This window comes from Tursiops truncatus, chromosome 6 (assembly GCF_011762595.2).
Source record: "Tursiops truncatus isolate mTurTru1 chromosome 6, mTurTru1.mat.Y, whole genome shotgun sequence".
NCBI lineage: Eukaryota > Metazoa > Chordata > Mammalia > Artiodactyla > Delphinidae > Tursiops > Tursiops truncatus.
The window spans coordinates 27,590,236-27,614,864 of record NC_047039.1 but is presented as its reverse complement, the minus strand read 5'-3'; the positions used below and the strand labels follow the sequence as shown (position 1 = coordinate 27,614,864).

The 24,629-nt window shown below is 38.5% G+C and overlaps 1 long non-coding RNA gene across 1 annotated transcript in view; it reads left to right on the top strand.

The window, feature by feature from the left end:
- LOC141278952 (uncharacterized) overlaps positions 1-24,629 on the top strand; it is an 80,939-nt gene that overhangs the window by 21,664 nt on the left and 34,646 nt on the right. Inside the window, exon 2 of the long non-coding RNA XR_012332441.1 lies at positions 12,616-12,675. This is a non-coding gene — a long non-coding RNA (uncharacterized lncRNA). The remainder of the gene's footprint in view (positions 1-12,615; positions 12,676-24,629) is intronic.

Here is a 24,629-nt window from a genome sequence, read left to right as displayed (position 1 = left end):
AGGCTGGGAGAATGATTAACATATTAAAGTTTTGGCAATAGACCAGGGTCCTTCCTCAAGCCTCCCCTTCATTCAAGGAGTTCTGGATTGTGAACTGGCTTAAGTCTGGGAATTGATTCAGGGGCTATGACTCTGTTTTATGAATCAAGTTTGACATTTGTTCACTTGACTTAGAACTTTTCTGCTTATAAAGTCAAGTAAAAATTTAGTAGGCTTTCTATCTATTTCTAGGAAACTGGCAATCAACTAGCCAATACCATAGGTCTAGAAGCAAAGAAGAGTGGTGGGGGTGGATTCTGAGGAGAACTGGCATTGTCTTGCAAGGCAACTGCCCCAGGGGAGGCTGTTAACGTTTCCTGAAGGAAGGCAGGGCTAATCTCAGACTGGGGTAGAGAAGCTGCTTCCATTGGCAAAGAAGATTCATCAGAATTTAGGCGTTTCCTCAAAGTCTTTCAATGCATCCCCTTTCCAACTTTCAGGATTCCATTCCTTCCCAATCAATGCCCTTACTTTAACAATAGACATCCTGCAAAGATGGAAATTCAGTTTGCCCTGTAAGTCTTGCAAAATAAGATTCTCAGTTTGATTTTCAGCAATCTTAGCCTGGTGGCTACAGGACATAAGATTCTCTTTCAGGACAGGCATAGAAGTTTTCTGATCACTTATGTGGCACTTGAGCTGGGAATTCAAATCCCTGAGTTCATCCTTTTCTTTCCTTACTTTGTCCATGACATTGGGAGCAACCAGTGAAACCATATCCTTTATCTTACATGTTCAAGGCCCTTAAGATAGAAACAAGATGGAAACAAAATGATACACTGAGAACACCAAGCTTGTTTTGTAGAGTACCAGGGAAATCACAGATACAGAAACAAGTTGCTGATAGCCCCTTCCACTGAGCATCTTGCAGAGTGCATGCAGATGCATTGAGGGATTAGGATGACTGATAGTGAACTTTAGACATCACAGGCTGAAAATCCACTGCATGTTACATATGTGTGCAAATGCAACCCATGAAGAGGCATGAAAGAGGGTCATTGTTGCACCTGCACAGAGGACTCTTGAAATGTACATTGAAACTTACACTTACTTTCCACTAATCATTTCTGAACCACCTCCCTCTTCAGCTTCCTACATCCAAGATAAATATCCTGCCCAAAATCTGACCAGGGAGACAGATCTGAGCATTGCCTCCTGTTTCCTTGCTTGGCCAACCTGCAATAAAGCATTTTTCTTTCTTCAAAATACTGTTGCCTCGGTATTTTGTCTTTCCATTGTGCAGCCAGCAACTTGCCCACTTGTTCAGTTACACCAGCAAATTTCATTATACTCATTAGTTTGATAAAAATGTTTAAAAGTAGTATATACATTGTCACTCAGACCCTAGGTTCTTATAAGTGTTTGATTAGAAATATTCAATGGTGATATTTTATGTATTTCTATTTCCAGAGCACACTAAGGGCTATCAATGCTCTCTTTACTAACAGAAAGAGTCATCAGTGTCTTTAAATCTTATCAGTTTAGAGAGTCAATTCTAGAAACTTCAGAACAAATTCCAAAAATTCATCCTTGAGATTCTATTCCTAGAGGATTCTGGGAGGATGGTGGAGTAGGAAGCACCAAAAATCTGTCTCCCCACCTAGACAAAAATTGCACTGGCAAAATCTAACTAGTGTAACTACTTTAGAACTCTGGAGTCTGTTGAAGGCTTGCAAAGTCCAGTGGAAGGCCTGAATGGTAGATTGCAGTCAACTTCATCAATTTCAGCTCTCAGCACAGTAGCAGCTACCTATCCCCCACCACTGGCCACATGGCATACAGCTGTGCACATGGTCCTGGGGCAGTTTGCACACAGCCTGTGGGAGTAAGCGAGCATGGGCAAATAAAATTCTGACCCCCAAATACTGGGGATCTGTGCTCTGATCACTACAGAGCACAGAGATGCAGACAAAAAGGCAAGCAACCCGTTGTTGATGCACCTCCCCCACATTGTTGGAAGCCCCTCCTCCTTAAGGGTTAAGTGACTTCCAGAAGAGTTAAAGGGCCAGAATCCATTTTTTCCCTTTCATTTTTTGCTTTTCTCCTTTGGGATCCAGACATTAAAGACTAGACTATTCAAAAACAACTGCATATATGAGGAAAATTAGAAAGTGACTGTGCATGCACAATGAAAGGGTCAGAAAACACGTAAGAAGATGCCTTAGGCTGTTGATCAGTAAAGAGAGACTACAACAATTTAAAAAATAATAACAAAAAAGAGCAAACCCTGGAGAAGGGAAAGAATCTGATTTCCAGAGCTACAACATTATTAGATTCAAATGTCCAGTGTTGAACAGAAAATCTTAAGGCATAGAAAGAAACAGAAAAGTATGGCCCATTCAAAGGAAAAAAAAGTAATTAAACCCAGTCTGTCCTGAAAAAGATTTAATGGAATATATAAGACAAATAATTTAAAATAACAGTCTTAAGAATAGTCAAAAAACTAAAGATGTGAATAAAGAAAATGACATATTAACAAACTGAAAATATCACTAAAGAGATATAAAACCTGAAGAGAAACCGCAAAGAATTTCTGAAGCTGGAAACTACAATAACTGAAATGAAAAATACACTAGAAGGACTCAAAGGCATATTTGAGCAGGCAGAAGAAAAATCAGTGAACTTGAAGATATGACAGGGGAAATTATCAAGGCTGAGGAGCAAAAGAAAAAAGATTGAAGAAGAGTACAGAGCCTAAGATACTTATGGACACCATCCACCAAAAGCACCAACATATATATTGTGGGAACCCCAGGAGAAAGAGACAGAGAGAAAGAGACAGAGAGAATATTTGAAGAAATAATGGCTGAAAACTCCCCAAATTTGGCTGAAGACATGAATATAAACATCCAAGAAGCTCAACAAACTCCATGTAAGACGAAGTCAAAGAGACCCACCATGAGGCACATTAAATCAAACTTTCAAAAGCCAAAGAAAAAGAGCAAATCCTGAGAGGATCAAGAGAGAAGTGAATCATCAACATACAAGGGCTATTCAATGATATTATCTGCAAAGTTCTCATCAAAAGTTTTGGAGGTCAGAAGATAGCGAGTCATTATATTCAGAGTGCTTAAAGAAAAAAAACTGTCAACAAAGAATCCTATATCTGCCAAAACTGTCCTTCAAAAGTGAGGGAGAAATCAAGACATTCCCAGATAAACAAAAAGTGAGAGAGTTTGTGACCATTGAACCTGCCCTGCAAGAAATGCTCAAGGAAATCCAGCAAGGTGAAACAAAAGGACACTAGACAGTAACTCAAAGCCATAGGGAGAAAAAAAGATATCAGTAAAGGTAAATACACATACAGTTATAAAAACTAGTATTATTATAACAATGGTTTGTAACTATACTTTTAGTTTTCTGTATGATTTAAGAGACTACTACATTTAAAGGAAAATACTGTTATTAATGTAAAAGATAGTATTACATAACTTTGGTTTGGAACTCCAAATCTAGTTTTTTGCATAGTTTAGGAGACTAACACACTAAAAATAATTATTAGTTTAGGTTTGGGGGCACAAAATATATAAAGATGTAATTCTGTGACAACTGAAAGGGATGGTGATGGTGCTGTGAAGAAGCAGAATTTTGTGTGTTATTGAAGTTAAGCTGCTATAAATTCAAGTTAGAAGACTGTAACTTCAGGATGTTAAGTGTAACCTCTCCTGGTAACCACAAAGAAAATAGCTATGGAACATACACAAAAGGAAATTGAGAAGGAATTTAAACCTCTCACTACAAAAAAATCAAGTAAACACAAAAGAAGACAGCAATGCAGGAAATGAGGGGAAAAAAGCTATAGAACATATAGAAAACAAATAACACAATGACAGAAATAAGTTCCTCAGTACTAGTAATTACTTTAAATTGTAAGTGGATTAAACTCTTCAATCAAAAGCCAGAGATTGGGGGAGAGACCTTCAAGATGGCAGAGGACTAAGACGTGGAGATCACCTCCCTCTCCACAAATACATCAGAAATACATCTACATGTGGAACAACCCCTACAGAACACCTACTGAACACTGGCAGAAGAACTCAGACCTCCCAAAATGCAAGAAACTCCCCACGTACTGGGTAGGGTAAAAGAAAAAAGAAAAAACAGAGACAAAAGAATAGGGACAGGACCTGCACCTTGGAGAGGGAGCTGTGAAGGAGGAAAAGTTTCCACACACAGGAAGCCCCTTCACTTGCAGAGACAGAGGTGGGCAGGGGGGAAGCTTTGGAGCCATGGAGGAGAGTGCAGCAACAGGGCTGCAGAGGGCAAAGCATAGAGATTCCCACACAGATAATCAGTGCCGACCAGCACTCACCAGCCCGAGAGGCTTCTCTCCTCACCTGCCAGGATGGGTGGGGGCTGGGAGCTGAGGCTCAGGCTTCGGAGGTCAGATCCCAGGGAGAGGACTGAGGTTGGCTGCGTGAACACAGCCTGAAGGGGGCTAGTGCACCACAGCTAGCCTGGAGGGAGTCTGGGAAAAAGTCTGGACCCGCCTAAGAGACAAGAGACCATTGTTTCGGGTTGCATGAGGAGAGGAGATTCAGAGCACCACCTAAACGAGCTCCAGAGATGGATATGAGCCACGGCTATCAGCGTGGACACCAGAAACGGGCATGAAATGCTAAGGCTGCTGCTGCAGCCACCAAGAAACATGTGCAAGCACAGATCACTATCCACACCTCCCCTCCCGAGAGCCTGTGCAGCCCACCACTGCCAGGGTCCCATGAACCAGGGACAACTTCCCCAGGAGAACACATGGCAGGCCTCACACTGTTGCAACATCACACCGGCCTCTGCCACTGCAGGTTCGCCCCGCATTCCGAACCCCTCCCGCCCCCTCAGCCTGAGTGAGCCAGAGCCCCCTAATCAGCTGCTCCTTTAACCCTGTCCTGTCTGGGCAAGAAAAGACGCCCTCAGTGACCTACATGCAGAGGGAGGGCCAAATCCAAAGCTGAACCCCAGGAGCTGTGCGAACAAAGAAGACAGAGGGAAATTTCTCCCAGTAGCCTCAGGAGCAGCGGATTAAATCTCCACAATCAACTTGATGTACCCTGTGTCTGTGGAATACCTGAAGAGACAACAAATCATTCCAAAATTGAGGTGGTGTACTTTGGGAGCAACTGTAGACTTGGGGTTTACTGTATGAGACAGACTGGTTTCTGGTTTTATGTTTATCTTAGTTTAGTATTTAGACTTTATTATCATTAGTAGCTTTCTTTATTGATTTGGTTGCTCTCTTCCTTTTCTTTTTATATATAGATATATATATTTTTTCCCTTTTCTCAGTGAGTATGTGTATGCTTCTGTGTGATTTTGTCTGTATAGCTTTGCTTTTACCATTTGTCCTAGGGTTCTGTCTGTCCGTTTTTGGGTTTTCTTTTTTTTTTTTTTTTAGTATACTTTTTAGAGCTTGTTATCATTGGTGGATTTGTTTTTTTTTTTGGATTGGTTGCTCTCTTCTTTTTTCTTTTTATTACTTTTAAATGTTTTTATTTTAATAACTTTACTTCTTTTTATTTCATTTCATTTCTTTCCTTCTTTCTTTTTTCTCCCTTTTGTTCTGAGCTGTGTGGCTGACAGGGTCTTGGTGCTCAAGCCAGGTGTCAGGCTTGTGCCTCTGAGATGCAAGAGCTGAGTTCAGGACATTGGTCGACCAGAGACTTCCCGCTCCACATAATATCAAATGACAAAAGCTCTCCCAGAGATTTCCACTTCAACACTAAGACCCAGCTCCACTTAACAACCAGCAAGCTACAGTGCTGGACAACCTATGCCTAACAACTAGCAACACAGGAACACAACCCCACTCATTAGCAGAGAGGCTGTCTAAAATCAAAATAAGATCACAGACAACGTAACACACACCACCGGACATGGTCCTGCCCACCAGAAAGACAAGATCCAACCTCATCCACCAGAATACAGACACTAGTCCCCTCCACCAGGAAGCTTACACAACCCACTGAACAAACCTTAGCCAATGGGGCAAACACCAAAAACAACAGGAACAACAAACTTGCAGCCTGCGAAAAGGAAACCCCAAACACAGTAAGTTAAGCAAAATGAGAAGACAGAGAAACACACAGCAGATAAAGGAGCAAGGTAAAAACCCACCAGACCAAACAAATGAAGAGGAAATAGGCAGTTTACCTGAAAAATAATTCAGAGTAATGATAGTAAACATGATCCAAAATCTTGGAGATAGAATGAAGAAAACACAAGAAACGTTTAACAAGGACCTAGAAGAACTAAAGAGGAAACAAACAATGATGAACATCACAATAAATGAAATTAAAAATTCTCTAGAAGAATCAATAGCATGATAACTGAGGCAAAGGAATGCATAAGTGGCCTGGAAGATAAAATAGTTGAAAAAATTACTGGAGAGCAGAATAAACAAAAAGGATTCAAAAGAATTGAGGACAGTCTGAGACACCTCTGGGACAACATTAAACGCACCAACATTTGAATTACAGGGGTTCCAGAAGAAGAAGAGAAAGAGAAATGGACTGAGAAAATATTTGAAGAGATTATAGTTGAAAACTTCCCTAATATGGGAAAACAAATAGTCAGTCAAGTCGAGGAAGCTCAGAGAGTCCCACACAGGATAAATCCAAGGAGAAACATGCCAAGACACACATATTAACTCTCAAAAATTAAATACAAAGAAAAAATATTAAAAGTAGCAAGGAGAAACAACAAATAACATATAAGGGAATCCCCATAAGGTTAACACCTGATCTTTCAGCAGGAACTCAGAAAGCCAGATGGGACTGACAAGACATATTTAAAGTGAGGAAAGGTAAAAACCTACAACCAAGGTTACTTTACCCAGCAAGGATCTCATTCAAATATGAAGGAGAAATTAAAAGCTTTACAGATAAGCAAAAGCTAAGAGAATTCAGCACCACCAAACCAGCTTTACAACAAATGCTACAGGAACTTCTCTATGCAGGAAACATAAGAGAAAAAAAAAAGACCTACAATAACAAACCCAAAAGAATTAAGAAATTGGGAATAGGAACATACCTATCAATAATTACCTTAACTGGAAATGGATTAAATGCTCCCACCAAAAGACACAGACTGGCTGAATGGATACAAAAACAACACCCACATATATTCTGTCTACAAGAGACCCACTTCAGACCTAGAGACACATACAGACTGAAAGTAAGGAGATGGAAAAAGATATTCCATGCAAATGGAAACAAAAAGAAAGCTGGAGTAGCAATTCTCATATCAGACAAAATGGACTTTAAAATAAAGACTATGAGAAGAGATAAAGAAGGACACTACATAATGATCAAGGGATCGATCCAAGAAGAAGATATAACAATTGTAAATATTTATGCACCCAACATAGAAGCACCTCAATACAAAAGGCAAATACCAACAGCCATAAAAGGGGAAATCGACAGTAACACATTCATAGTAGGGGACTTTAACATCCCACTTTCACCAATGGACAGATCATCCAAAATGAAAATAAATAAGAAAACACAAGCTTTAAATGATACCTTAAACCAGGTGGACTTAATTGATATTTATAGGACATTCCATCCAAAAACAACAGAATACACATCTTTCTCAAGTGCACATGGAACATTCTCCAGGATGGATCATATCTTGGGTCACAAATCAAGCTTTGGTAAATTTAAGAAAATTGAAAGCATATCAAGTATCTTTTCCGACCACAGTGTTATGAGACTGGATATCAATTACAGGAAAAGATCTGTAAAAAATACAAACACATGGAGGCTAAACAATACACTACTTACTAACGAGGTGATCACTGAAGAAATCAAAGAGGAAATCAAAAAATACCTAGAAACAAATGACAATGGAGACACGATGACCCAAAACCTATGGGATGCAGCAAAAGCAGTTCTAAGAGGGAAGTTTATAGCAATAGAGTCCTACCTTAAGAAACAGGAAACATCTCGAATAAACAATTTAACCTTGCACTTAAGCAATGACAGCAAGAAGAACAAAAAAACCATAAAGTTAGCAGAAGGAAAGAAATCATAAAGATCAGATGAGAAATAAATGAAAAAGAAATGATGACAAACATAAATAAAACTAAAAGCTGGTTCTTTGAGAAGATAAACAAAATTGATAAACCATTAGCCAGACTCATCAAGAAAAAAAGGGAGAAGATACAAATCAACAGAATTAGAAATGAAAAAGGAGAAGTAACAACTGACACTGCAGAAATACAAAAGATCATGAGAGATTACTACAAGCAACTCTATGCCAATAAAATGGACAACCTGGAAGAAATGGACAAATTCTTAGAAATGCACAACTTTCCAAGACTGAATCAGGAAGAAATAGAAAATATGAGCAGACCAATCACAAGCACTGAAATTGAAACTGTGATTAAAAATCTTCCAACAAACAGAAGCCCAGGACCAGATGGCTTCACAGGTAAATTCTATCAAACATTTAGAGAAGAGCTAACACCTATCCTTCTCAAACTCTTCCAATATATAGCAGAGGGAAGAACACTCCCAAACTCATTCTATGAGGCCACCATCACCCTGATACCCAAAACAGACAAGGATGTCACAAAGAAAGAAAACTACAGGCCAATACCACTGATGAACATAGATGCAAAAGTCCTCAACAAAATACTAGCAAACAGGATCCAACAGCACGTTAAAAGGATCATACACCATGATCAAGTGGGGTTTATTCCAGGAATGCAAGGATTCTTCAATATATGGAAATCAATCAATGTGATACACCATATTAACAAACTGAAGGAGAAGAACCATATGATCATCTCAATAGATGCAGTGAAAGCTTTCGACAAAATTCAACACCCATTTATGTAAAAACTCTGCAGAAAGTAGGCATAGAGGGAACTTTCCTTAACATAATAAAGGCCATATAGTACAAACCCACAGCCAGCATCGTCCTTAATGGTGAAAAACTGAAAGCATTTCCACTAAGATCAGGAACACGACAAGGTTGGCCACTCCAACCACTCTTATTCAACATAGTTTTGAAAGTTTTAGCCACAGCAATCAGAGAAGAAAAGGAAATTAAAAGAATCCAAATCAGAAAAGAAGAAGTAAAGCTGTCACTGTTTGCAGATGACATGATACTATACATAGAGAATCCTAAAGATGCTACCAGAAAACTACTAGAGCTCATCAATGAATTTGGTAAAGTAGCAGGATACAAAATTAATGCACAGAAATCTCTGGCATTCCTATACACTAATGATGAAAAATCTGAAAGTGAAATCAAGGAAACACTCCCATTTACCATTGCAACAAAATGAATGAAATATCAAGGAATAAACCTACCTAAGGAGACAAAAGACCTGTATGCAGAAAATTATAAGACACTGATGAAAGAAATTAAAGATGATAGAAATAGATGGAGAGATATACCATGTTCTTGGATTGGAAGAACCAACATTGTGAAAATGACTCTACTACCCAAAGCAATCTACAGATTCAATGCAATCCCTATCAAACTACCACTGGCATTTTTCACAGAACTAGAACAGAAACTTTCACAATTTGTATGGAAATACAAAAGACATCAAATAGCTGAAGCAATATTGAGAATGAAAAACGGAGCTGGACGAATCAGGCTCCCTGACTTCAGACTATACTACAAAGCTACAGTAATCAACAGTATGGTACTGGCACAAAAACAGAAAGATAGATCATTGGAACAGGATAGAAATCCCAGAGATAAACGCACACTCATAAGGTCACCTTATCTTTGATAAGGAGGCAGGAATGTACAGTGGAGAAAGGACAGCCTCTTCAGTTAGTGGTGCTGGGAAAACTGGACAGGTACATGTAAAAGTATGAGATTAGATCACTCCCTAACACCATACACAAAAATAAGCTCCAAATGGATTAAAGACCTAATTGTAAGGCCAGAAACTATCAAATTCTTAGAGGAAAACATAGGCAGAACACTCTATGACATAAATCACAGCAAGATCCTTTCTGACCCACCTCCTAGAGAAATGGAAATAAAAATAAACAAATGGGACCTAATGAAACTTAAAAGCTTTTACAGAGCAAGGAAACCATAAAGAAGACCAAAAGACAATTCTCAGAATGGGAGAAAATATTTGCAAATGAAGCAACTGACAAAGGATTAATCTGCAAACTTTACAAGCGGCTAATGCAGCTCAATAACAAAAAAACAAACAACCCGATCCAAAAATGGGCAGAAGATCTAAATAGACATTTCTCCAAAGAAGATATACAGATTGCCAACAAACACATGCAAGAATGCTCAACATCATTAATCATTAGAGAAATGCAAATGAAAACTACAATGAGATATCATCTCACACCAGTCAGAATGGCCATCATCAAAAAATGTAGAAACAATAGATGCTGGAGAGGGTGTGGAGAAAAGGGAACACTCTTGCACTGCTGGTGCGAATGTGAATTGGTAGAGCCGCTATGGAGAACAGTATGGAGGTTCCTTAAAAAACTACAAATAGAACTACCATATGACCCAGCAATCCCACTACTGGGCATATACCCTGAGAAAACCAAAATTCAAAAAGAGTCATGTACCAAAATGTTCATTGCAGCTCTATTTACAATAGCCTGGAGATGGAAACAACCTACGTGCCCATCATCGGATGAATGGATAAAGAAGATGTGGCACATATATACAAAGGAATATTACTCAGCCATAAAAAAAACGAAATTGAGTTATTTGTAATGAAGTGGATGGACCTAGAGTTTGTCTTATAGAGTATGTCAGAAAGAGAAAGAGAAATACCGTATGCTAACACATATATATGGAATTTAAGGGAAAAAAATGTCATGAAGAACCTAAGGGTAAGACAGGAATAAAGACACAGACCTACTGGAGAACGGACTTGAAGACATGGGGGGGGGGGAAGGGTGAGCTATGACAGGGCGAGAGAGAGACATGGACATATATACATTAAAAAACGTAAGGTAGATAGCTAGTGGGAAGCAGCCGCATAGCACAGGGAGATCAGCTCGGTGCTTTGTGACCGCCTGGAGGGGTGGGATAGGGAGGGTGGGAGGGAAGGAGACACAAGAGGGAAGAGATATGGGAACATAGGTATATATATAACTGATTCATTTTGTTGTAAAGCAGAAACTAACACACCATTGTAAAGCAATTATACTCCAATAAAGATGTTAAAAAAAAAGAATTGGCACATATATACAATGGAATATTATTCAGCCATAAAATGAAATGAAATTGAGTTATTTGTAGTGAGGTGGATGGACCTAGAGTCTGTCATACAGAGTGAAGTAAATCAGAAAGAAAAAAAATATACCATATGCTAACACATATATGTGGAATCTATGAAAAAAAATGGTAATGAAGAACCTAGGGGCAGGACGGGAATAATGACACAGACCTACTAGAGAATGGACTTGAGGACACGGGGAGGGGAAAAGTAAGCTGTGACAAAGTGACAGTGGCATCAACATATATACACTACCAAGTGTTAAACCAATAGCTAGTGGGAAACAGCCACAAAGCTCAGGGAGATTAGCTCTGGTCTTTGTGACAACCTAGAATGGTGAGATAGGGAGTGTGGGAGGGAGGGAGACACAAGAGGGAAGAGATATGGGGATATATGTATATGTATAGCTGATTCACTATGTTATAAAGCAGAAACTAACACACCATTGTAAAGCAATTATACTCCATAAAGATGTTTAAAAAATAATAAATAAAAATAAAGTAATTATCGATATATATGTATTTATGCCATTTTGTTAATTATTTTCGAGTTGTTTTGTAGGTCTTTTTTGTACTTTTCTTCTCTTCCCTTGTGATTTGATGACTATCTTTAGTGCTATGTTTGGATTCCTTTTTCTTTTTTGTGTGTATCTATTATATATTTTTGGTTTGTGTTTACAGTGAAATTTATATATAGCAAAATTTTATATATATAATATATATAATACATATATGATTATTTTAAGTTGATAATCTCTTAATTTCAAATGCATTTTAACAACCCTGCATTTTTACTCTCCTCACTTCATGATTACTGATTTTGACATCATATTGTACATATAATTTTCTTGTGTATCCCTTAACTGCTTATTGTGGATGTAGATGATTTTACTACTTTTGTCTTTTAACCCTTCTACTAGCTTTGTACATGGTTGATTTATTACCTCTACTATATATTTGCCTTTACCAATAAGCATTTTCCTTTCATGATTTTCATTTCTAGTTGTGGCCTTTCCTTTTTCACTTAGAGTAGTCCCTTTAACATTTCTTGCAAAGCTGGTTGGTGGTGCTGAGCTCTTTTAGGTTTTGTTTGTCTGTACAACTTTTGATTTCTCCATCAAATCTGAATGAGAACTTGGCCATGTTGAGTATTCTTGATTGCAGATTTTCCCTTTCATCACTTTAAATGTATCATGCCACTCCCTTTTGGCATGCAGAGTTTCTGCTGAAAAGTCAGCTGATAGCCTTATGAGAGTTCCCTTGTGCATAACTTGTTTTTCCCTTGCTGCTTTTAATATTTCCTCTTTATCTTTAATTTTTGCCACTTAATTACAATGTTTTTGGTGTGGTCCTCTTTAGGTTGATCCTGTTTGGGACTCTCTGTGATCCCTGGACTTGAATATCTGTTTCGTTTCCCAGGTAGGGAAGTTTTCAGCTGTTATGTCTTCAAATATGTACCCTGCACCTTTCTCTCTCTCTTCTCCTTCTGAGACCCCTAAAATGTGAATGTTAGTATGTTTAATGCTGTCAGAGTTCTGAAACTGTACTCATTTCTTTTTTTTTCTTTTTTCTGTTCATCCTCAGTGATTTCCACAACTCTGTCTTCCAACTCATTGATCCATTCTTCTGTATCATTTAGTTTACTGTTGATTCCTTCTAATGTATTTTTCATTACAGTTATTGTAGTCTTCATTTCTGTTTGGCTGTTCTTTATATTTTCTAACTCTGTAAAAACTTCTAACTTCTCACTGTGTTCATCCATTCTTCTCCTGAATTCTATGATCATCTTTACAACTATTACATTGAACTCTTTCTTGGGTAGGTTGGCTATCTCCACTTCATTTAGTTTTTCTTCTGGGGTTTTATCTTGTTCCTTCATTTGGAACATGTTCCTCCTTTGCCTCATTTTGCTTAATTTGTTGATTTTATTTCTAAGTATCTGGTAGGTTGTTATGTTTCCTGACCTTGGAGAAATGCCCTTTCATAGGAGACATCCTATGAGTCCCAGCAGCACACTCGCCTCTGGTCACTAGAGGCGCTAGGGATTCCCCCTATGTGGGATGCTTGTTTCCTTCTGTTGTGGTGAGCTGACTACTCTCAGCAGTCTCTTAAGCTTGGCTGGCCCATGGTCTGATTGGTTGCCAGGCCCTGCCTTGTGCAGAGGTTGCTGGCTGCTTCTCAGTGGGGCCAGGTCATGAGGAGGCTAGCTGCAGAATCCTGGGGTGCCCTAGGTCTAGTGCTGATTCACTGGTGGTTTGAGTCAGGGTCCAGGAGATCCTGGTGCTGGTGCTCACCAACCAGTGTGTTAAGGCAGGTGCTGGGGCAAGTGCTGGCCCACTGACAGGCAGAGTCATGTCCTGAGGTCCAAGAGCTGTTGTTGGACCACTGGTGGGTGGGGCCACTTCCTGACACAGCTGGCTGCAGTGTCCAAGGTCCACTCTTAAAGGGAGTCTTTATTTCCCACAGCTCTCTTGTGCTCCCAAATGTAAGCTCCACTGGACTTCAAAGACAAACATTCTAGGGGCTCATCTCAGTGCAGAACCCTCAGGTTGGGGAGCCCAATGTAGGACTGAGACCTCTCACTCCTTGGGGAGAACCTCTGCAATTGTAATTATTCTACCATTTGTGAGTTGCCCACCCAAGTGTAGGGGTCTTGACTATATTGCAGCTCTGCCTCTCCTACCACCTCATTGTGTTTCAATCTTTATATCTTTAGTTGTAGATCTTTTCTGGTAAGTTATAGTCTTTTTCATTGATAGGTGTTCTGTAAATAGTTGTCATTTTGATGTTCCTGTGAGAGGAGGTGAGCTCAGCGTCTTTCTACTCTGCCATCTTGGCTGATCTCCCCAGAAATTAAACACACTTTTAAGCAATCAATGGATCAAAGAAGAAATCACAAAGGAAATTGCAAAATACTTACAGAAGAATGAAAATGAAAACACAATATAGCAAAACTTATGGGACGCAGCAAAAGCAGTGTTAAGTAGGAAATGTATAGCTATAAATACTTACATTAAAAAATAATAAAGATCTCAAATCAACAACCTAACTTTACAACTTAAGGAACTAAAAAAAGAAAAACTAAAAGTCCAAAGCTAGCAGAAGGAAGGAAATAATAAAGATTAGAGCATAGATAAATAAAATAGAGACTAGAACAAGAGATAATCAATGAGACCAAAAGCTGATTTTTTGAAAAGATCAACAAAATTGACAAAACTTTATAGCTCTATGGATTAAGAAAAAAAAGAGAGAAGACTCAGAGTACTAAAATCAGAAATAAAAGTAGGGACATTACTATCAATTTTACACAAATAAAAAGGATTAGAGAGTACTGTGAAAAATTGTATGCCAAAAAAATTGGATAATTTGGATGAAATTCCTAGAAACACAAAACCTCCCAAGACTAAATCATGAAAAAAATAGATAATCTGAATAGACTTATAACTAATAAGGAGATTGAATGAATAATATATATCTCCTAACAAATTAAAGCTCTGTATCTGATCGCTTCACTGGTGAATTCTATCAAACATTTAAAGAATTACTACCAATTCTTCTCAAGCTTTTCCAAAAAATTGAAGAAGAAGGAACACTTCCAAATTCATATTACAAGGCCATCATAACCCTGATACCAAACCCAGGCAAAGACACTACAAGAAAAGAAAACTACAGATCAATATTTCGTATGAACATTGATGTGCAAATTGTCAACAAAATACTAACAAACAGAATTCAGCATCATATTTTTAAAAAATTACATACCATAACAAAGTAGGATTTATTTCTGATATGCAAGTTTGGCTCAACATATGAAAATCAATTAATGTACCATCCATATCAACAACATGAAGTGAAAAGAAAAAAAACATGATTATCTCAATTGATGCAGAACAGGCATTTTACAAAATTCAACACCCTTTCATGATGAAAACACTAAACAAAATAGGAATAGAAGGAAACCACTTCCACATAATAGAAGCCATATATGAAAAACCCACAGCAAACATAATACCAAATGATAAAAGACTGAGAACTTTTCCTCTAAGATCACAAACAAGGCAAGGATGACCACTTTTACCACTTCTATTTAACATAGTACTGGAAATTTAAGCCAGAGCAATTAGGCAAGAAAAAGATACAAAAGTCATACAAATTGGAAAGAAAGGGACTTCCCTCGTGGTCCAGTGGTAAAGAATCTGCCTTACGATACAGGGGACACAGGTTCAATCCCTGGTCAGGGAACTAAGATTCCACATGCCGTGGGACAACTAAGCCCATGCACCACAACTACTGAGCTCACATGTCTCAATGAGAGAGCCTGTGTGCTGCAAACTACAGAGCCCATGTGCTCTGGAGCCCACATGCCACAACCGCAGAGCACACGTGCCCTGGAGCCTGAGCACCACAACTAGAGAAGAGAAAACCCACACACCACAACTAGAGAGAAGCCCAAGCACCACAACAAAAGATCCTGCATGCTTCAACAAAGATCTCATGTGCTGCAAGACCCAATGCAGCCAAAAATAAATAAATTAAATAGATAAATAATAAATAACTCTTTTTAAAATAATTGGAAAGGAAGACGTAAAATTGTTTCTGTTTGCAAATATCTCATATGTAAAAAATTCTAAAGACTCCACAAAAGAGCTGTTAGAACTAATAACTGAATTCAGCAAAGTAGCAGAATACAAAGTCAACACACAAAAATCCATTGCATTTTTGTACACAAACAATGAACAATCTGAAAAGGAAACTACAAAAACAATCCATTTACAATAGCACCAAAAAGAATAAAATATGTAGGAATTAACTAAAACAAGGTAGTGAAAATCTTGAACAACGAAAACTACAAAATATTGCTGAAAGAAATGACATAAGTAAATAGAAATCATACCATGTTTATAGATTGGAAGACTTAATATTTTTTAAATGTCAGTATTACCCAAACTGATCTACAGATTCAATGCAGTTCATATCAAAATCCCAAAGACATTTTTTGCAGAACTAGAAAACTCATCCTAAAATTCAAATGGAATCTTGAGGGACCTGGAATAACCAAAATAATCTTCAAAAATTAGAAAAAACTGGAGATTCACACTTCATAATTTCCAAGCCTACTACAAAGCTACAGTAATCAAAATAGTGTGGTATTGGCATAAAGACAGACATATAGACCAGTAGAACAGAATAGAGAGCCCAAGAATAAACTGTTGCATATACAGTCAAGTGATTTATGACAAGGTTGCCATTCAGTGGGAAAAGGACAGTCTTTCAACAAATGGTGCTGAGAAAACTGGATACCCACATGCAAAAGAATGAAGTTGAAGCCTTACCTAACACCATATACAAAAACTAACTCAAAATGCATCAAGGACTTCAATATAAGACCTAAAACAATAAAAACTCTTAGAAGAAAACATAGGACAAAAGCTTCATGACATTGGATTTAATAATTTCTTGGATATAACACCAAAAGCATAGACAATGAAAGAAAAAACAAATTGGGCTTCATGAAAAATTGAACAATTTGTACATTGAGAGACATAGAGGAAAAAGACAACCCAGAGTATAGGAGAAAGTATTTGCAAATAATATATTTGATTAGAGATTAATATCCAGGATATATAGAGAACCCCTGAAATGCAACAACAAAAAACCTGATTCAAAAATGGAAAAAGGGGCTTCCCTGGTGGCGCAGTGGTTTAGAGTCCACCTGCCGATGCAGGGGACACGGGTTCATGCCCTGGTCCGGGAAGATCCCACATGCCGCGGAGCAGCTGGGCCCGTGAGCCATGGCCGCTGAGTCTGCGCGTCTGGAGCCTGTGCTCTGCAACGGGAGAGGCCACAACAGTGAGAGGCCCACGTACCACAAAAAAAAAAAAAAAAAAAAAAAGGAAAAAGGACTTGAATAGACATTTCTCCAAAGAAGATATGTGAATAGCTGATAAGCCCATGAAAAGATGCTCAACATCACTAATCATTAGGGAAATGCTTATCAAAGCTACAATGAGACACCACCTCATATCCATTAGGATGGCTACTATCAAAAAACCAGGAAACAAGTGCTGGCAAGGATTTGGAGAAATTGGAACTTTTGTGCACCATTGATAGGAATGTAAATGGTACAGGCACTGTGGAAAACATTATGGAAGTTGCAAAAAATTAAATACAGAATTACCATATGACCCAGCAATTCCAATTCTGAGTATATATCCAAAAGAAATGAAAGCAGTGTCTTGAGCAGGTATTTGTTCACCAATGTTCATAGCATTATTCACAATAGGTAAACCATAGAAGCAATACAATTATCCATCAGCTGATGAATATATAAACAAAAGGTGGTAAATACGTACAATGAAATATTACCTAGCCTTAAAGAGGAAGGAAAATTGCAATGCAGTACAACATGAATGAACCTTGAGGACATTATGCTAAGAATTAAGCCAGTCACAAATAGAAAAATACTATATGATTCCACTTATGTGAAGTACTTAGGGGTAGTCAAAATCAGAAAGACAGAAAGTAAAAAATGGTGGTTTCAAGGGACTTGAGGGAGGGGAGAAAGGAGAGTTATTGTTTAATAGGTATGGAGTTTCAAATTTACAAGAGTTATGGGATGAATGGTGGTGATGGCTGCACAATATATTTAATACACTGAACTATATACTAAAAATAGTAAAATGGTAAACTTTTATGTATATTTTAATTCAATAAAAAAGAAAACGGTTCTTTTCCTCCAGAACCACTTTCATCACCAAAATCTGTATTACTCAGGGTTCTCAAGAGAACAACAATAAGGTGGCACATTGATCTATTTGCCTACTTTATGCCAGTACAACATTGTCTTTATACAGTAGCTTTCTGGTCAGTTTTGAAACAGGGAAGTGTGAATCTTGCAATCCTCTTCTTTTTAAGATTACTTTGTAACTCTATGCTCGTAGAATTTTTATATGCATTTTAGATCAGTTTGTCAATCTCTGCAAAGGAGCCAGCTGGGATTTTAATAGGAATTGATTTGAATCTGTAGATGTATTAGGGGAATATTGCCATCTCAACAACATTAAGTCTTCCAATTCATGAATATGGGATGTTTTTCCATCTGTTTAAATTTTATTTCTTTCAACAATTTTTTATAGTTTACAGAGTATAAGATTTATATTTTTTCTGTTAAATTTGTTCCTGAGAAAGTTATTCTTGTGAATGAAATTGTTTTCTTTGTTTCATTTTTGAATTGCTAATTGAAACTTTATGGAAATAAAATTGATTTTTGTTTCTTGATCTCATATCCTGAAAACTACTGAATTCACCTATGAGTTCTGTTAACATTTTCGTGGGTACTTTAAGAATTTATATATTCAAGATTATGTCATTACAATAGAGAAAGCATTAATTCTTCCTTTGTGATCTGGATGCCTTTTATTTTATTTTCTTGCCTAATTCTCCCCACTAAAATCCCCAAGAAAATGTTGAATAAAAGTGGCAAGAGAATATTTTTATCCTGTTCTTGGTCTTAGAAGAAAGGAAATGTTCAGTCTTTGAACATTTATTATAATGCTAGATTTTTTTATATATGTCCTTTACCAGGTTGATGCATTTACCTTCTCCTCCTAATTTGTTGAATGTTTTTATCTTGAAGATGTGTTAAATGTTGTCAAATACTTTCTCTGAGTCTATTGAAATAATCATGTGGGTTCTGTCCTTTGTTCTATTGATATGGGTACATTACATTAATTGATTTTGGCATGTTAAATCAACCTTGCATTTCTGGGATAATACAACTTAGATGAGGTACATATCCTTTTAATCTGTTGCTGGATTCAGTAGGCTAGTATTTTATAGAGGAATTTGCATCTATATTCATAAGAGGTATTAGTTCAGAGTTTTCTTATGATGTCTTTGTCTGATTTTGGTATTAGGGTAATATTGGTCTCATAGAATGAATTGAGAACATTCTCTATTCTTCTATTTTTGGGAAAACTTTGTGAAAAACTGCTATGCATTTATCCTTAAATGTTTGGTAGAATTCACCATCAAAGGCATCTGAGCCTCAACTTTTCTTTGTGGGTAATGTTTTGATACTAATTTAATCTATTTTTAAAAATTATAGGCCTATTTACATTTTCTATTTCACCCTGAATCACATTCAGTAGTTTGTATTAGTCTAAGAATTTGTTGATTTCCTCTAATTTGTTGGCAAACGGTTGTTCATAGCGTTCCCTTATAATCATTTTCATTTCCATAAGGTCAGTAGAAATAACCGCTCTGTTATTCTTGATTCATCACTTGAGTATTCTCTTTTTTTCTTGATCAATCTAGTCAAATGTTTGCCAATTTTGTTGATCTTTTCAAGAACCAACTTTTGGTTTCATTTGTTGTTGGTTTGTATTATTACTATTTGCTATTTCTTTGATTTCCACTCCACTCTTTTTTTTTAACATCTTTATTGGGGTATAATTGCTTTACAATGGTATGTTAGTTTCTGCTTCATAACAAAGTGAATCAGTTATACATATACATATGTTCCCATATCTCTTACCTCTTGCGTCTCCCTCCCTCCCACCCTCCCTATCACACCCCTCTAGGTGGTCACAAAGCACCGAGATGATTTCCCTGAGCTATGCGGCTGCTTCCCACTAGCTATCTATTTTACGTTTGGTAGTGTATATAAGTCCATGTCAGTCTCTCGCTTTGTCACAGCTTACCCTTCCCCCTCCCCATATCTTCAAGTCCATTCTCTAGTAGGTTTGTGTCTTTATTCCCGTCTTACCACTAGGTTCTTCATGACATTTTTTTCTTTCTTTCTTAGATTCCATATATATGTGTTAGCATACTGTATTTGTTTTTCTCTTTCTGACTTACTTCACTCTGTATGACACACTCTAGGTCCATCCACCTCACTACAAATAACTCAATTCTGTTTCTTTTTATGGCTGGGTAATATTCCATTGTATATATGTGCCATATCTTCTTTATCCATTCATCTGTTGATGGACACTTAGATTGCTTCCATGTCCTGGCTATGGTAAATAGTGCTGCAATGAACATTTTGGTACATGACTCTTTTTGAATTATGGTTTTCTCAGGGTATATGCCCAGTAGTGGAATTGCTGTGTCATATGGTAGATAATGTATTTATTTCCCCTTGATTTGAAAGGTAGTTTAGCTGACTATAGAATTCTGGTTTCACAGGGTTTTCTTCTTTCAACACTTTGAATATGTTAATTTGTTCTAGCCTCCAATGACAGAACTTTGAATACATCAATATGTTCTGGCCTCAAATATATGACTTTCTAATAAGAAGTCACCTAGTTAAACTTATTGAGGTTCCCTTATACATAATGAGCTGTGGGGTTTTTATTGTTGTTTTTTTCTACATTCAAATTTTTCTTTTTGTCTTTGTCTTTCAACATTTTTACTATGACGTTATTGAGTGTGGATCTCCTACTAGTAGTTAATTGAGCCTCTTGATATGTACATAAATGTTTTCATCAGGTTTCAAAAGTTGTCAGCCATTATTTCTTCTAATTTCTTTTTCTGCTCCTTTCTCTCTCTCCTCTCCTCTGGTATTTCCATTATGCCTATGGCGCACTTAATGCTGTTCAACATTTCTCTGAGGCTCTGTTCATTTCTCTTCATTCTTTTTTTCTCTCTGTTACTCAGATTACATAATCTCTATAAATCTATTTCCAGGTTTTCTGATTCTTCTGCCAGTTCAAATCTACTATTGAGTTCCAGTGAATTTTTTATTATGCCTATTGTACTTTTAAACTCCAGAATTTCTATATGGTTCTTTTCAACATTTCTTTCTCTTTATTGATATTTTTAATTTGATGACATTGTTATCATAGTTTTCTTTAAGCTTGGTTTCCTTTAGTTCTTTGAACATATATATAATGGCTTCTTTGAAGTCTTTGCTAAATATGCCATCTAGTCTCTTTCACAGGCAGTTCTTTTGCCTGCTATTTTTTCTGTGTATGGATCACAGTTGCATGCTTCTTTGCAATCTTATAACTTTTGCTGTAAACAACATTTTTGTTAATATATTGTAGTAACTGGATACTGATTACCCTACACCCTCTCCATGGCTTTTTTTGTTGTTGTTTGCTGGTTTATTTGTTTAGTGATTTGGCTAAATGATTTTAGTTAGCTCTATTTCACCTGTAGTTTGAAGCCTCTGATGTCACTTCTCAGAGGATACAGCCCTGACATTCACAATTACCCTGGGATGACAAAGGCTTTTAGCAAAGCTCTCTATGTCTTTTTCCCTGATCCCTGTTAAACTGTCACCCTTGATTGATATTACACCCAGTTTTTAGGCTCCATTAATTGCTTGCTTATCACTCTATTGTTTTAAATTCCTGGGGGCATAAACTGCTCTACAGTCATATCTAATTAAACTCAGCCAGGTTTATTTTTTGAGGTCAGTCTTTGAGGTTTGTTCTAAACCCTGGACCCTGGAGGGTTCTTCTTCCTTCCTTCCTTCCTTCCTTCCTTCCTTCCTTCCTTCCTTCCTTCCTTTCTTTTTCTTTCTTTCTTTCTTTTTCTTTCTCTTTCTTTTAATTAAAAAAATTTTTATTTATTATTATTATTTGGTTGTGCTGCATGGCTTGTAGGATCTCAGTTCCCTGACAAGGGTTTGAACCCAAGCCACAGCAGTGAAAGCCCAGAATCCTAATCACTAGGCCACCAGGGAACTCCCTGTAGGGTTCTTCTTAGCTTTCTTTTTCCCCAGTTCCCTCTGTTTAACTAGCTGACCTACAACTAGCTTGTTCCTCTCATACAGCTATTGGTCTCCTCTTAATTGCTTACCACCAAAATCTCCATTGCTTTTGAGATTGCACTTAGACTTGAACTTCCCAATGCTTTGTTTTAAATAAAGTTGGTTTTTTGGGGGAGAGCTTTGGAGCTCTCTGTTCTTAAGGACTGCTACTCTCCCTGTGTAAAATCTCTGACTCTGACTCTGACTCACACTGCTTTTGACACTCTGTCAGGTTGGTGGCCTCTGGCTTTCTTAGCTTGGCTCTTCTGGCATGAAACATCCATCCTATGAAGGAGCTAAGGTGAATATGATCAGGGACCCAGTTTTCTTGTCCTGCCTGCTTTTATGGCCCTAGGAGTGAGAGCTGGGTGGAAGAAGGGAGCCCCAAACCTCTCAGCCTCTCTTACCAGGAATTTAGCCTCTTCAATTTGGAGTTGGATGAGATGAGGAATGCTGAAAGCCACACCTCCTGTGATATTTTATTTTCTATAATTAGTAGCTGGGTGAGAGGGATCCCTGTCTTCATGGACGCAATGACCTAGAGTAGAGCTTCCAAAAAGCTGAGCTGGGAGTAGGGAGGAAGTGTGCCATGGCTCAGGTGCCAAAGACCCTCACTTTACTTACCAAGATTTGGTAGGCTTTCTTGAATAAAAGTTTCTTCATTTTCTGTACACCCTTAGGATGATTTCCAAAAGCATGCCCTTAGGATCATTTCCAAAATAGTTGGTTTTTAAAAAAATAATTATGGGTAAATAATCTGATGTAGAGATTGAGATATAGAAATAAATTCAGGGGACGAAGGGAAGATGGTGGAAGAGTAGGATGTGGAGATCACCTTCCTCCCCACAGATACACCAGAAATACATCTACACGTGGAACAACTCCTATATAACACCTACTGAAGGCTGGCAGAAGACCTCAGACCTCTCAAAAGGCAAGAAACTCCCCATGTACCTGGTTAGGGTGAAAGAAAAAAGAATAAACAGAGACAAAATGATAGGGACAAGACCTGCACCAGTGGGAGGGAGCTGTGAAGGAAGAAAGGTTTCCACACACTAGAAGCCCCTTTGCGGGCGGAGACTGAAGGTGGCGGAGGGGGAAGCTACGGAGCCGCGGAGGACAGCACAGCAACAGTGGTGTGGAGGGCAAAGCGGACAGGTTCCCGCACAGAGGATTGGTGCCAACCAGCACTCACCAGCCCGAGAGGCTTGTCTGCTCACCCGCCGAGGCGGGCGGGGCTGGGAGCTGAGGCTCCGGCTTTGGTCGGAGCGCAGGGAGAGGACTGGGGTTGGCAGAGTGAACACAGCCTGCAGGGGGTTAGTGCACTACGGCTAGCCAGGAGGGAGTCCGGGGAAAAGTCTGAACCTGCCAAAGAGGCAAGAGACCTTTTCTTCCCTCTTTCTTTCCTGGTGCGCGAGGAGAGGGGATTAAGAGCACTGCTTAAAGGAGCTCCAGAGACGGGCGCGAGCCGCGGCTAAAACACGGACCCCAGAGACGGGCATGAGATGCTAAGGCTGCTGCTGCCGCCGCCAAGAAGCCTGTGTGCAAGCACAGGTCACAATTCACACCCCACTTCTGGGGAGCCTGTGCAGCCCGCCACTGCCAGGGTCCCGGGATCCAGGGACAACTTCCCCAGGAGAACGCACGGCAAGCCTCAGGCTGGTGCAACATCATGCCGGCCTCTGCCGCCGCAGGCCTGCCCCGAACTCCATGCCCCTCCCTCCCCACGGCCTGAGTGAGCCACAGTCCCTGAAGCAGCTGCTCCTTTAACCCCATCCTGTCTGAGCGAAGAACAGACACCCTCCGGCGACCTACACGCAGAGGCGGGGCCAAATCCTGGGAGCTGAGCCCCTGGGAGCTGTGAGAACAAAGAAGAGAAAGGGAAATCTCTCCCAGCAGCCTCAGAAGCAGAGGATTAAAGCTTCACAATCAACTTGATGTACCCTGCATCTGTGGAATACGTGAATAGACAACGAATCATCCCAAATTGAGGAGGTGGACTTTGAGAGCAAGATGTATGATTTTTTCCCCTTTTCCTCTTTTTGTGGGTGTGTATGTGTATGCTTCTCTGTGAGATTGTGTCTGTATAGCTTTGCTTCCACCATTTGTCCTAGGGATCTATCCATCCATTTTTTTTTCTAATTTTTTTCTTAACAATTATTTTTTATTTTAATAACTTTATTTTATTTTACTTTATCTTCTTCCTTTCCTTCCTTCCTTCCTTCCTTCCTTCCTTCCTTCCTTCCTTCCTTCCCTCCTTTAGACAACGAATCATCCCAAATTGAGGAGGTGGACTTTGAGAGCAATATTTATGATTTTTTCCCCTTTTCCTCTCTTTGTGAGTGTGTATGCTTCTGTGTGAGATTTTGTCTGTATAGCTTTGCTTCCACCATTTGTCCTAGGGTTCAATCCATGCATTTTTTTTTCTTAATAATTATTTTTTATTTTAAAAACTTTATTATATTTTATCTTACTTTAGTTTATTTTATCTTCTTTCTGTTTCTTCCTTCCTCCCTCCCTCCTTTCTTTCTACTTCTACTAATTCTTTATTTCTAATTTTTTCCCCTTTTGTTCTGAGCCATGAGGATGAAAGGCTCTTGGTGCTGCAGCCAGG